This window comes from Nipponia nippon, unplaced genomic scaffold, assembly GCF_047370975.1.
Source record: "Nipponia nippon isolate SJK-2023a ecotype South Korea unplaced genomic scaffold, ASM4737097v1 scaffold_14, whole genome shotgun sequence".
Classification (NCBI taxonomy): Eukaryota; Metazoa; Chordata; class Aves; order Pelecaniformes; family Threskiornithidae; genus Nipponia; species Nipponia nippon.
The window spans coordinates 12,291,730-12,300,721 of record NW_028262330.1 but is presented as its reverse complement, the minus strand read 5'-3'; positions in this window follow the sequence as shown (position 1 = coordinate 12,300,721).

The window sequence follows — 8,992 nt, the reverse complement described above, 5'->3', positions numbered from 1 at the left end:
GGGACATGCCACCATGACCTTCTCTGCCAGCAAAGGCTCAGCGGGGTGGGAAGGCAAAGAGGAGGACAGAGGGCCCTACAGATATTGTAGACTCCACCGTAGGTTACACCAGTGGTTTCATACCTTTCTGGCTCTTCTGTCCTGCACAGTTGCTGACTATTTTTATACAATTAAAAATAACCAAATATTTTAAGGTGACTCTTAATTTCCTGGGAGGATGGGAAACATCAGAGCAGCTCCATCCCACAGCTTCACCCCAGATGCCATTGGGGTGCCTTCTCTGGCAGGTGGAATTCTGGTTGCACGAGACAGTGTCGCAGCAAAGCGTGCAAGACAGGGAGAGCAGGCTGGGACAGGAATATAGTCTCAAATAGGGATTAGTACTAGTGTTCACATTTGGACATCCCACTCAGCCTAAGCTCTGAGATTTTTTGAAAGGGATGTCACAACGGGGTGGGGGGACTGTGCTTCAGGAGAGCTTCAGAGCTTTTCCACCACCATACCCAGCACATCTGTGGATGTGGATTTCTCTGCACAGCCATGTGCTATGTACTAAAACTCACCTTCCCCCTCAAGCTGTCAGGGAAAGTGTGGAGAATGGATATAGGTGAGGGATGACCCAGCCAAAGCTATTGCAGCGAGCATTTAGTTGTTCATTGTGAGTGCTAACATGATGAATACAAAACAAGAGGACTAAAAATGGCTCTGGAGACGCGCTGGGGAGTTCAGGCCAGGCTCAGAGTCTTTTGGGGAGGACCTTTCAATGGACCAAGGACCCAATGACATAAGCTTACAGGTTTTGAGGCAAGAGACCATTGATCACATGCTCTTGCTTCTGTCTCTCCAGTAGTTACTCCTGTCCTGAGCCAGTGGATTCAGCTAATGCATCCTCCAGAAAAGTCTGAGTCCGGTTGGTCCATGTTTATAACACCTGGGGGTTGCTCAGGCACCTGACCCCTTCCTTCGAGAGTGAGGAAGGCAGAGATTAACCCCCTCCCTTCCCCAAATCTGTGCTTTCATGAGCGACAAGGAAAAGAGATGCACCCCAGAGCTGGCGCTGGCTGCTTGTTTGGACAGCAGAGGAAGGACGAGTTCAGGGCGGGAACACTTGGTGCAGAGGCTGAACAGAGGAGGCTCCCTCTGTCTTTGCTGTTGCTTTCTCTGCAAGCTTGAATTCATAGGAATAAACTCAATTAGAATCACAGTACCTTAGGAGAGGGCTCAGGAAGAACTCATCCAGGAAACCCAATTTCCCTCAAGTCTCTGAGCTCAGACCCATGTTGGGCCATTGAAGCTTAGTGAGTTACCATCCATCAGCAGAAAATGACCCCTTGCAGTGTCCTCACTGTGATGCTAGTGCAGAAGAAAACACAATAGTGGAAGCCGCCGTTGCAGAGGCAAGGGCAGTAATTGCTTCTCAGCTGCTCTATGTGGAAGAAGAGCTCATTTCTTTCTGAAACCTTGACATGCAAATGCAGTGTGGGCCATGACATGCCCCGTGTTCTTCTGAATAGATCCCCAGAGCAGTGGGAGGTGAGTGGCAGTTTGCATTTCAGCTGGCAAGGAAAAGAAAAAGCTGTTGCAACTTTATGCAGCCACCATGTGCCTACACTTTAATGATTATATTATCTTCATTTTGTAAAGCAGGGATAATAACTGTCAGGGACGGGCAAGAGTGGGCTGCTCCTCAAGGGAAGGAGCTAAGGTGGCAGCACAGCAGGCAGGAGATCCTCACCGACAGGACGCAGCCCCGTGGTATGTGAGCGAGAGCAGAGAGGTTCCTGGCTGTGTCCGGTGATTCCCACGCGAGTCTGCAGTGATGAGACAGGTCCAAGGTGAAGCCAGAAAGTCAAGTCAGCAAGGCAAGGTGAGAATCAGCCAGGTACGAGGCTGGGCACAGGCTTAGCTGCAAGGCAAGGACCAAGGGCAAGGATCTAAGCATAAATGCAGCTCCTGAGCAAAGCCGGGGAAGCTCCAGTGAAGGCTCCACACAGATCCTTCTCACGCCTTATCTGTTTTTCCAGCAGTCTGATCCCAGGTTACATGGCTGTTCCACATCAGGGCTGGCCTTGAGCACAGGGAACCAGGCCCCTGGCAGGTGGGGAAGGGGTCGCAGAGCCCGTGGGTGCACTGAGAGCCCTGGCATTAACACCTCCTTGCAGTGGGCTGGGAGCCCCACGGTGCTGACATTTGCCAAGAGCCATATTGCTTCTTGTGGCAGGAGCCCAGATTCATGTCCTATTGAAGTCACGATGAAACCAGTACTGTGGTCTGGGCTCTGCTCTGCTTGGTGTGTGCGTACACAGTCTGCTCCAAGGACCGCAGGGTGCAAGGAAGAAAGAGATGCCCAGTCTGGGAGCAGAAACAGCGTAGAGGAGCCCAGGGTCACCCAGAGGGTGAATGACAGAGTTGGGAAGAGGTTGGTTTCTTACCCATTGGCCATCCAGAAGGAAGGGTATTTAGTTGCCACATCAACAGAGTGGACCATGGCTTAAGGACGGGAGCTGAGGGTTGTAGGAGGATGCTCAGGGGAATAAAAGGGATGAAGAAGAGATGGTGCCTTTGGTAAAGACCCTACATGGGGGCTGTGGGTCTGCAGTGATTCCTTGCATGGGAAGAACTTCCCACAAATCCCAAAAGGCATACCCTTCCTGCTGCCATGCCTGGGCCTCCTTCCCCAGCAAGCAGACACCTTCAGCCTGGCTGCGCTCTCTGCCATGGCTGGGACCAGGGAGGTGGCCTTGAGAGGCAGGTGGTGCAGAGCACTTCAGGCCAGTGCAAATCAGTTTCTCAATGGGAAGCAAATATATTTCTTTTTGTTTATATGGAGTTATCCAGTGGTCAGCCCCGGGACTGGGCCTCGTGAGGAGCATGTCACTTCCTCAGAGACAGCAGGTCTCTGTGCCGGGGCTGGATCCAAGAGCATTCGCCCCACAGTCAGCAGCATCCTCAGATGCTGGCCTTCCTTCTTATTCTGTGAGACCAAATACACAGCAGCAGAAGAGAGAGAAAAAAACAAGCAGGAGTCAGTGAACCTTACCAAGGCCCTCAGGGGTCCCAGAGGTTGGTAAATGTCTCATAGAGGCACTGGTGATGATACCAAGAGCTGCTGCCTGCACTGGAAAAGTCAACTTATGACTCATCCGAGCAGAGACGATGTTGCGCATTTGTGCCCTTGCATCTCGTCTTGGCAGTGACATCCAAAGGGACCCGGAGCATTTACACCCATCCCGAGAGGTGACTCAGCTGTCCCCTCTCCTTCCACCCACGGCCACCCCCCTCACCCACTTTGATGCATCTCACTGGTGACAGCTGATGGGAGCTAATGGGAGCTAATGGGAGAGGAGCAGCTCTGCTCAGCCGCTGAGGAAGACGGGGGGCTGCAGCTCTGAGCCTGCCACTCTGCGAGTGATGGTCTGAGGGCACGGTTGTCTCCAGGCTGGGCTTATGGAGAGGACAGACTGATGGGCCAGGTTTCCTGAAGTCCTTTGGACACTGAGAGCTGGCCAGTTCGGAGACTTGTCTCTTATCTAGATGTCTGAGTTGAGCTCTTCTGAGGAACCTTCAGCATGGGACAGAAAGACAGTGGGACACATTGGTCCAACCAGGCACTTTCTGATCTGTTTCAATGTATTTTCTTCCTTTCATTCAGTGTCCCTCTGTCAGCCAGTACATCACACTCAGCCCATCCCTTACAGCTCTACTCAAAGGCCAAGCTGAAGACCTGTGCTCTTGACTGGTCCTGATGTCCCGCTCAGCCCCAGCAGCCCTCACCATCCTGAACATGAGGCACAGCATATGTGGATGCTGCTCTGCAGCATCATTTGCTGGAACCGCTTGCTTTTGTGGCCCTATCTATGCCCCCACACAGTGAAATGTCTGGTTTTAGAAAGTCAGAGACCAGAAATTGAAATTTGAGGGCAAATTTTGCCTTTTCTTATGCACCATTTGTGCTGCACCAGCAGAGCAAAGATAGCAGATCCCCCCAAAGCAAATTCCTTACCTAGGCATGAGTAAGCCATACTCAAGTCCCAGATGGCAACCAACTCTTCTTCCTCCATAGAGCTGGACAGATGGCATTGCTCCTCAGATGCAGCACTGTGACCTTCTGACCAGCTGAGCAAGCTTTTGAAAAGAGACAATGTCAGGCTGTCCACCTGAGGGATCGCAGAGAAGCTAGTGGAGGGAGAAACCAGGAGCCCAGGGTTCTCTATCTGTGGGCACATCAGGGGAAGGGAGTTATCCCCAGAGACCTGCCAGATGTCTTTGTCAAGAGCAGGGTGGTGGGACGAAGCTGTGTCTAACACCAGCCTGGATTAGACCCAGCCAAGCTGCTGGAAGGACAGAGGGGGGTGACACAGAAGAGATGCTGTCTCTGGCCTTCTGCCAGGTGGGAAGGCATGACAAGAAGGTATTTCCCTGACTGCTCCAGGGGAGATTTGATTCCTGTCTGAGCCTTGTCTAGTGGTCTTCATAGCCAGCAGCACATTCAGAGAGATGTGACCACCACAGCAGCACTTTTTGACTTTCCAGCCCAAATGATTCAGTGTCCTTATACAGATGAGTCTACTGGAGAGGCTCTGGCCAGCTTATGGAGTACAGGTTGTGCCCTGGATGGCTACAAGATGTCCAAATAACCCGAGTTCCTCACCTCTCTTCACATGACTAGGAGCCCCTAAAGATGCCTCTTCAAGAACCCTTGGCAAGAGATGGTGCCCATGGGGTAAAGGGGACAAGGTGGAACCCCAAGTGTGCACTGACACTGTCATGGCTGGGGTGAAGGGATCCTTGGTCAGGCTTGCCTGGAAGGGGAACCAGGGGTTATAGCGGGGTGGGGGACAGACACTGCCTACTGCAGCCTATGAAACTCATCTCATCCTTCCTCTTCCCTTTCCCTGGGGAGCTGCGAAGGAAGGAAACCCTCTCATCTAAGCTAAGGCAAAGCCAGCCAAGGCGTCCCCAGCCTAGCAGAAAGACAAGCTCTGCTCTCATCACTTGTGAGATGCCAGAAGATGCCAAGCTGGAGCTGTGCTGGTCCTGGAGTCCTGCTCCAGAGAAGGGACTGTCAGGGTTGCCAGGCTTTCCTGGACCATCCACCATACTCCCCTTCTCCTGCCTGCTGGAGCCATCCTGCTGGCTCAGGGACCTCAGCACCAGCAGAGGAGATGGCAGGACCCACTGACTGAGCACAGTGTGCTGAGCATCACAAAGATGCAGTGCCTACCAGGTCTATTCACTTTCTTTCAAAGCGAAACCGATGTGACTCATGATGCTGTGGGATATGGAAGCAAAGACTAAAATTACCTAATCAGATATCAGGGTTTCAGTTCTGTGATGCTGCGTATAATAAACAAGGGGTTTTGTGTTAATAGCCTGCCTTCTCCTTGGAGAATTGCAGCATTTGGATTTGTTTGCATTGTGTTTTTTGAGTTTGGGTGGGGGTTTTTTGTAAGATTTCTTTCTCTTGGCACAGAGGAGAGATAATTAAAGTATTGGCTAAATCTGCAGTCTGTTTTGCCTCTTGTTGATGGAAAATCCCCAGCACATTGAGATGTTGTTATTGGTTTAATCTGGACTCTGCTAACATTTCCTCCGGAGCAGCCTGCCATTCCATCAGAGTAGGCATGAGCTAGCAACGTCGGTACTCACTGCTGCGCTTTCTGCTCTGCAGGACGGCTCTGCCCCAGCACCGATGGTGGGATTCCCACTGGAGGGTCTTGTGCCCCAGGGCGGCCAGATGCTGAGTGGCCACCGTGCAGTCCAAGTAATAGGGACATGCTCTGACACACAGCACGGCTGTATGGAAAGGCACTGTCAGCTCCAGATCCCTTAGGATGCTCCTACCTGGAGACCTGCTGCTGCCTCTCTTAGGCACTCTGCAAGGTGGCACGGGGACAATCATGTGCTAGCACTGACCACTGTCTTCAGCAGTGACTTCAGAAGACATTGCTGGCTTGTTAACCCCATGATTAGTACTTATCCGGGACTTGGCTTGCCAAGCGCCATCGGATGCCAGATGGCAAAGAGATGGAAGTCATTACATCCAAATTAGCGCATTGATTTTATACATGCAGTTTCCAGCCACCTGATCCAAGAGAAGATGCATGTGCCAGAGCTGCCCGGTCCCCTCTCAGCAGTCGCTGGCATAAAAGCACGTCGCATCTGTGAGTGACTGCAAGCTTCCCTGGTCCTACACTGCTGATGAGACCCAGCGAAACACAGACTCTGTCTTGCCTCTCTGCTCCCACTCAGCCCATCTCCCACCTCCTTGTCTTCTCCAGCGTGTCCACCATGAGGTGCTTCTCATATGTTCTTTAATCACCCATCCCGAGGACAGGAAACACCAAAAATCATGAGACCCTATAGTTTGCAGGCCCGCCAGTCCTGCGCCTCCTCCTGAGAGCACCTGGGGGTGCAATACGGGAGGGGGAGAGAAGAGATGGTGCATCCAGACCCCCTTCAGTGCTCCATTAAGCAAAGTGCCACATATAGAAGACATTTGATGTTCTACAGTCCTTCTATAAACACTACCATTGAGGCTTGGTGAGGGCAGGAGACTGTTATCAGTGAACAAATATATCAAAAGAGTTCAGGGCTCTCAGCATTAAAGGATATTAACCCAGGGAGGCAGTTTCTTGCCTTTCCAAAGATTTTTCAGTCTGTCCTGAAAGTGAAGTGTTAGGTCAAGAGCCAGAAATGGAAGGGTTGGATATCTTGCTGCAGCAGCAGGAGCTACTCTGTAGTCGTGCAATACCAGGGAAATCCAAAGTCCAGCCTGACTTTTAGGATCTTGTTTCTGTTCCACTGTGACACAGCCTGAGACATCTCTCTGCACAGGTCCCAGGTGGGGAAGATATCTACAAACCAGGCTTCCAACAGACATTTATTTGTTTGGGTTGAAATCAATGCACATGAAACAGTGTCGCTCCCGTGTGCTGCACACCTTTGCCATCAGTTAAAATACAGGCCAAATAGCATCGTATGACCAGGACAGCAGCCTGTCTCCTTCTCCATGACCAGCCACACAAACACAGCCAGCAAACACAGAACAAAACAGGACAGGACCTTGCCCATCTCTCCGCGGCCATCGTCCCTGCCTGCCCAAGCACTGCTCAGCAGCTGAAGTCTGGGCCTAGGGGCCTTGTGGGGTGGAGGTAGGGATGAATTAGCGGAAAAAGTTTTGAATCAAGGGCTCTTCCTTGCCTTTGGCTCACTCTTGGTCCAATCAAACAAGCTGGCTCAGTTATTCACCCTTCCCAAGAAGACCTTGGGAAGGCAAGAACAGTGAGGGGGGCCTTCTAGGTCTTGAGCCTTTGGTCTGTGTGGATCAAAACAAACACCAGTATTGTACCACGTGCGTGACGGCAGAGTGACCAAGCAAAGCAGCCACTGGACAGTTTCTGGAAAAGCAGGGAGTGAGTGGCCCAGTCTGTCCCATCAGCTCCAGGATGGATGCTACTGATGATGGCCTGTCACCCCTGCTTGGACAAGAGCCCCAACTGTGTACTGCACCTCACTCCATTACACAGGGTTGGCAAAGCAGAGAGGAGCTCTCTGTGACTTAATTTGCCCCTGTGATCTACAGGGTGCTCCCTCCAGCTCACAGTGAAGCCTCCCCCAACCAAGGACAGCACCAAGAACTGGCAGGTGGTGTTTGTAGGATGCTGTAGGTCATTAACAATAAGCAGCACAAAATGTAAGCAGGCTTCAGACTGAGACCATTGAAGTCAACACAGAGTTGACATGAACCAAAGCAGGGCCAATTTTGCTAGAGATGACCAGGTGCCCATTCGGGCCTTGCACCCTGGTTTGTGAATGTGCAGAGGGACTGGTTTAGTTTGTGGACTTTTCTGGCTGCTGGTAAGATCCATATGAGGGAGATTGCTCAGGAAAGACAAGTGAGTGGAGACCCCCTAGCAAAGGTTAGAGAACAGGTTCCCACACACTGGGTTTTCTGGCAGTGCTGATAAAGAAATGCAGGAGGAACTTGGACCTGCTTATGGCATTGCATTAGGAAGGATCCCACCTGCATTGTGTATGATAAGGATGAATGTGTTATCAGGTGCAATGGAAAGAGCCAGATGCCTTGTGACCATCTCACTGGCACAGGCATGCTGGACAGTGACCCAGGCAGGGACACCATCTCAAGAGCCTACAGAAAGATGCAGCAGGACTGAGCCGGAGGAATCAGCATTTTGGCCAGAGGGCAAAGAGAGCTCTTGAGCAGCCACCCAAATGGGAGGGCACCCCAGGACACCCAGTAAAGCCATAGCAGCCTACAGGGAAGAAGTGCAGGGCAGGAGATGTGAGAGGCCTTCACACCCAACAAGAAAGACAGCCCCTGTCCTGCTGCGATGGGCACCAGCAGCTCTGGCTGTGCTACCTTGACACAGGTGGATGCTTAGAAGGGACAACAGGAACTGAGACACTGGGTGACCTCAGGGTGCTGTGAGTCTTTTGCACAGGACTTTATGTCCAGCTTATGGTGTCAAGCCCAGAGGCACTGGCTGGGGCACTGGAGGGCAGGACTGAATGCCCTCTTGGCAGTGAGAGTGTCTCTCACCTGCTGTCTCCACCTTCCCCTTCCACTTTTCCAGACTCCTGTTTGGTTTTCATTTCCTTCTGCATGTGGCCCTGTTCTTCTGAATTTTTCTCCTTTTCTCTTTGCTCTAATTTCCTCCTTTTTCTTGGAGCTGAAAGCTGAATCCAGTAATAGTGAGGTGGGGAAAGCAACTCATCTGCCCTTAGTTCAACACACCAGGTCTGTGCTTGGGTGATAACTTCACAAGAATTAGCCCTTCATTCAGCCGGCTCTGGGGATTGCCCTTCACGCTTTGCTCAGCTCTACCCAGAGCCATAGAGCACCTTGCAATAAAACCAATACGAACACAACAAAACCCAGACCAGAGACATTCCCCACGAAGAGTCCTCAGGAATCATCCCACAGAGACTCACAAGGTGGTACAAGGCTAAGGATGAGACATCATCTGTG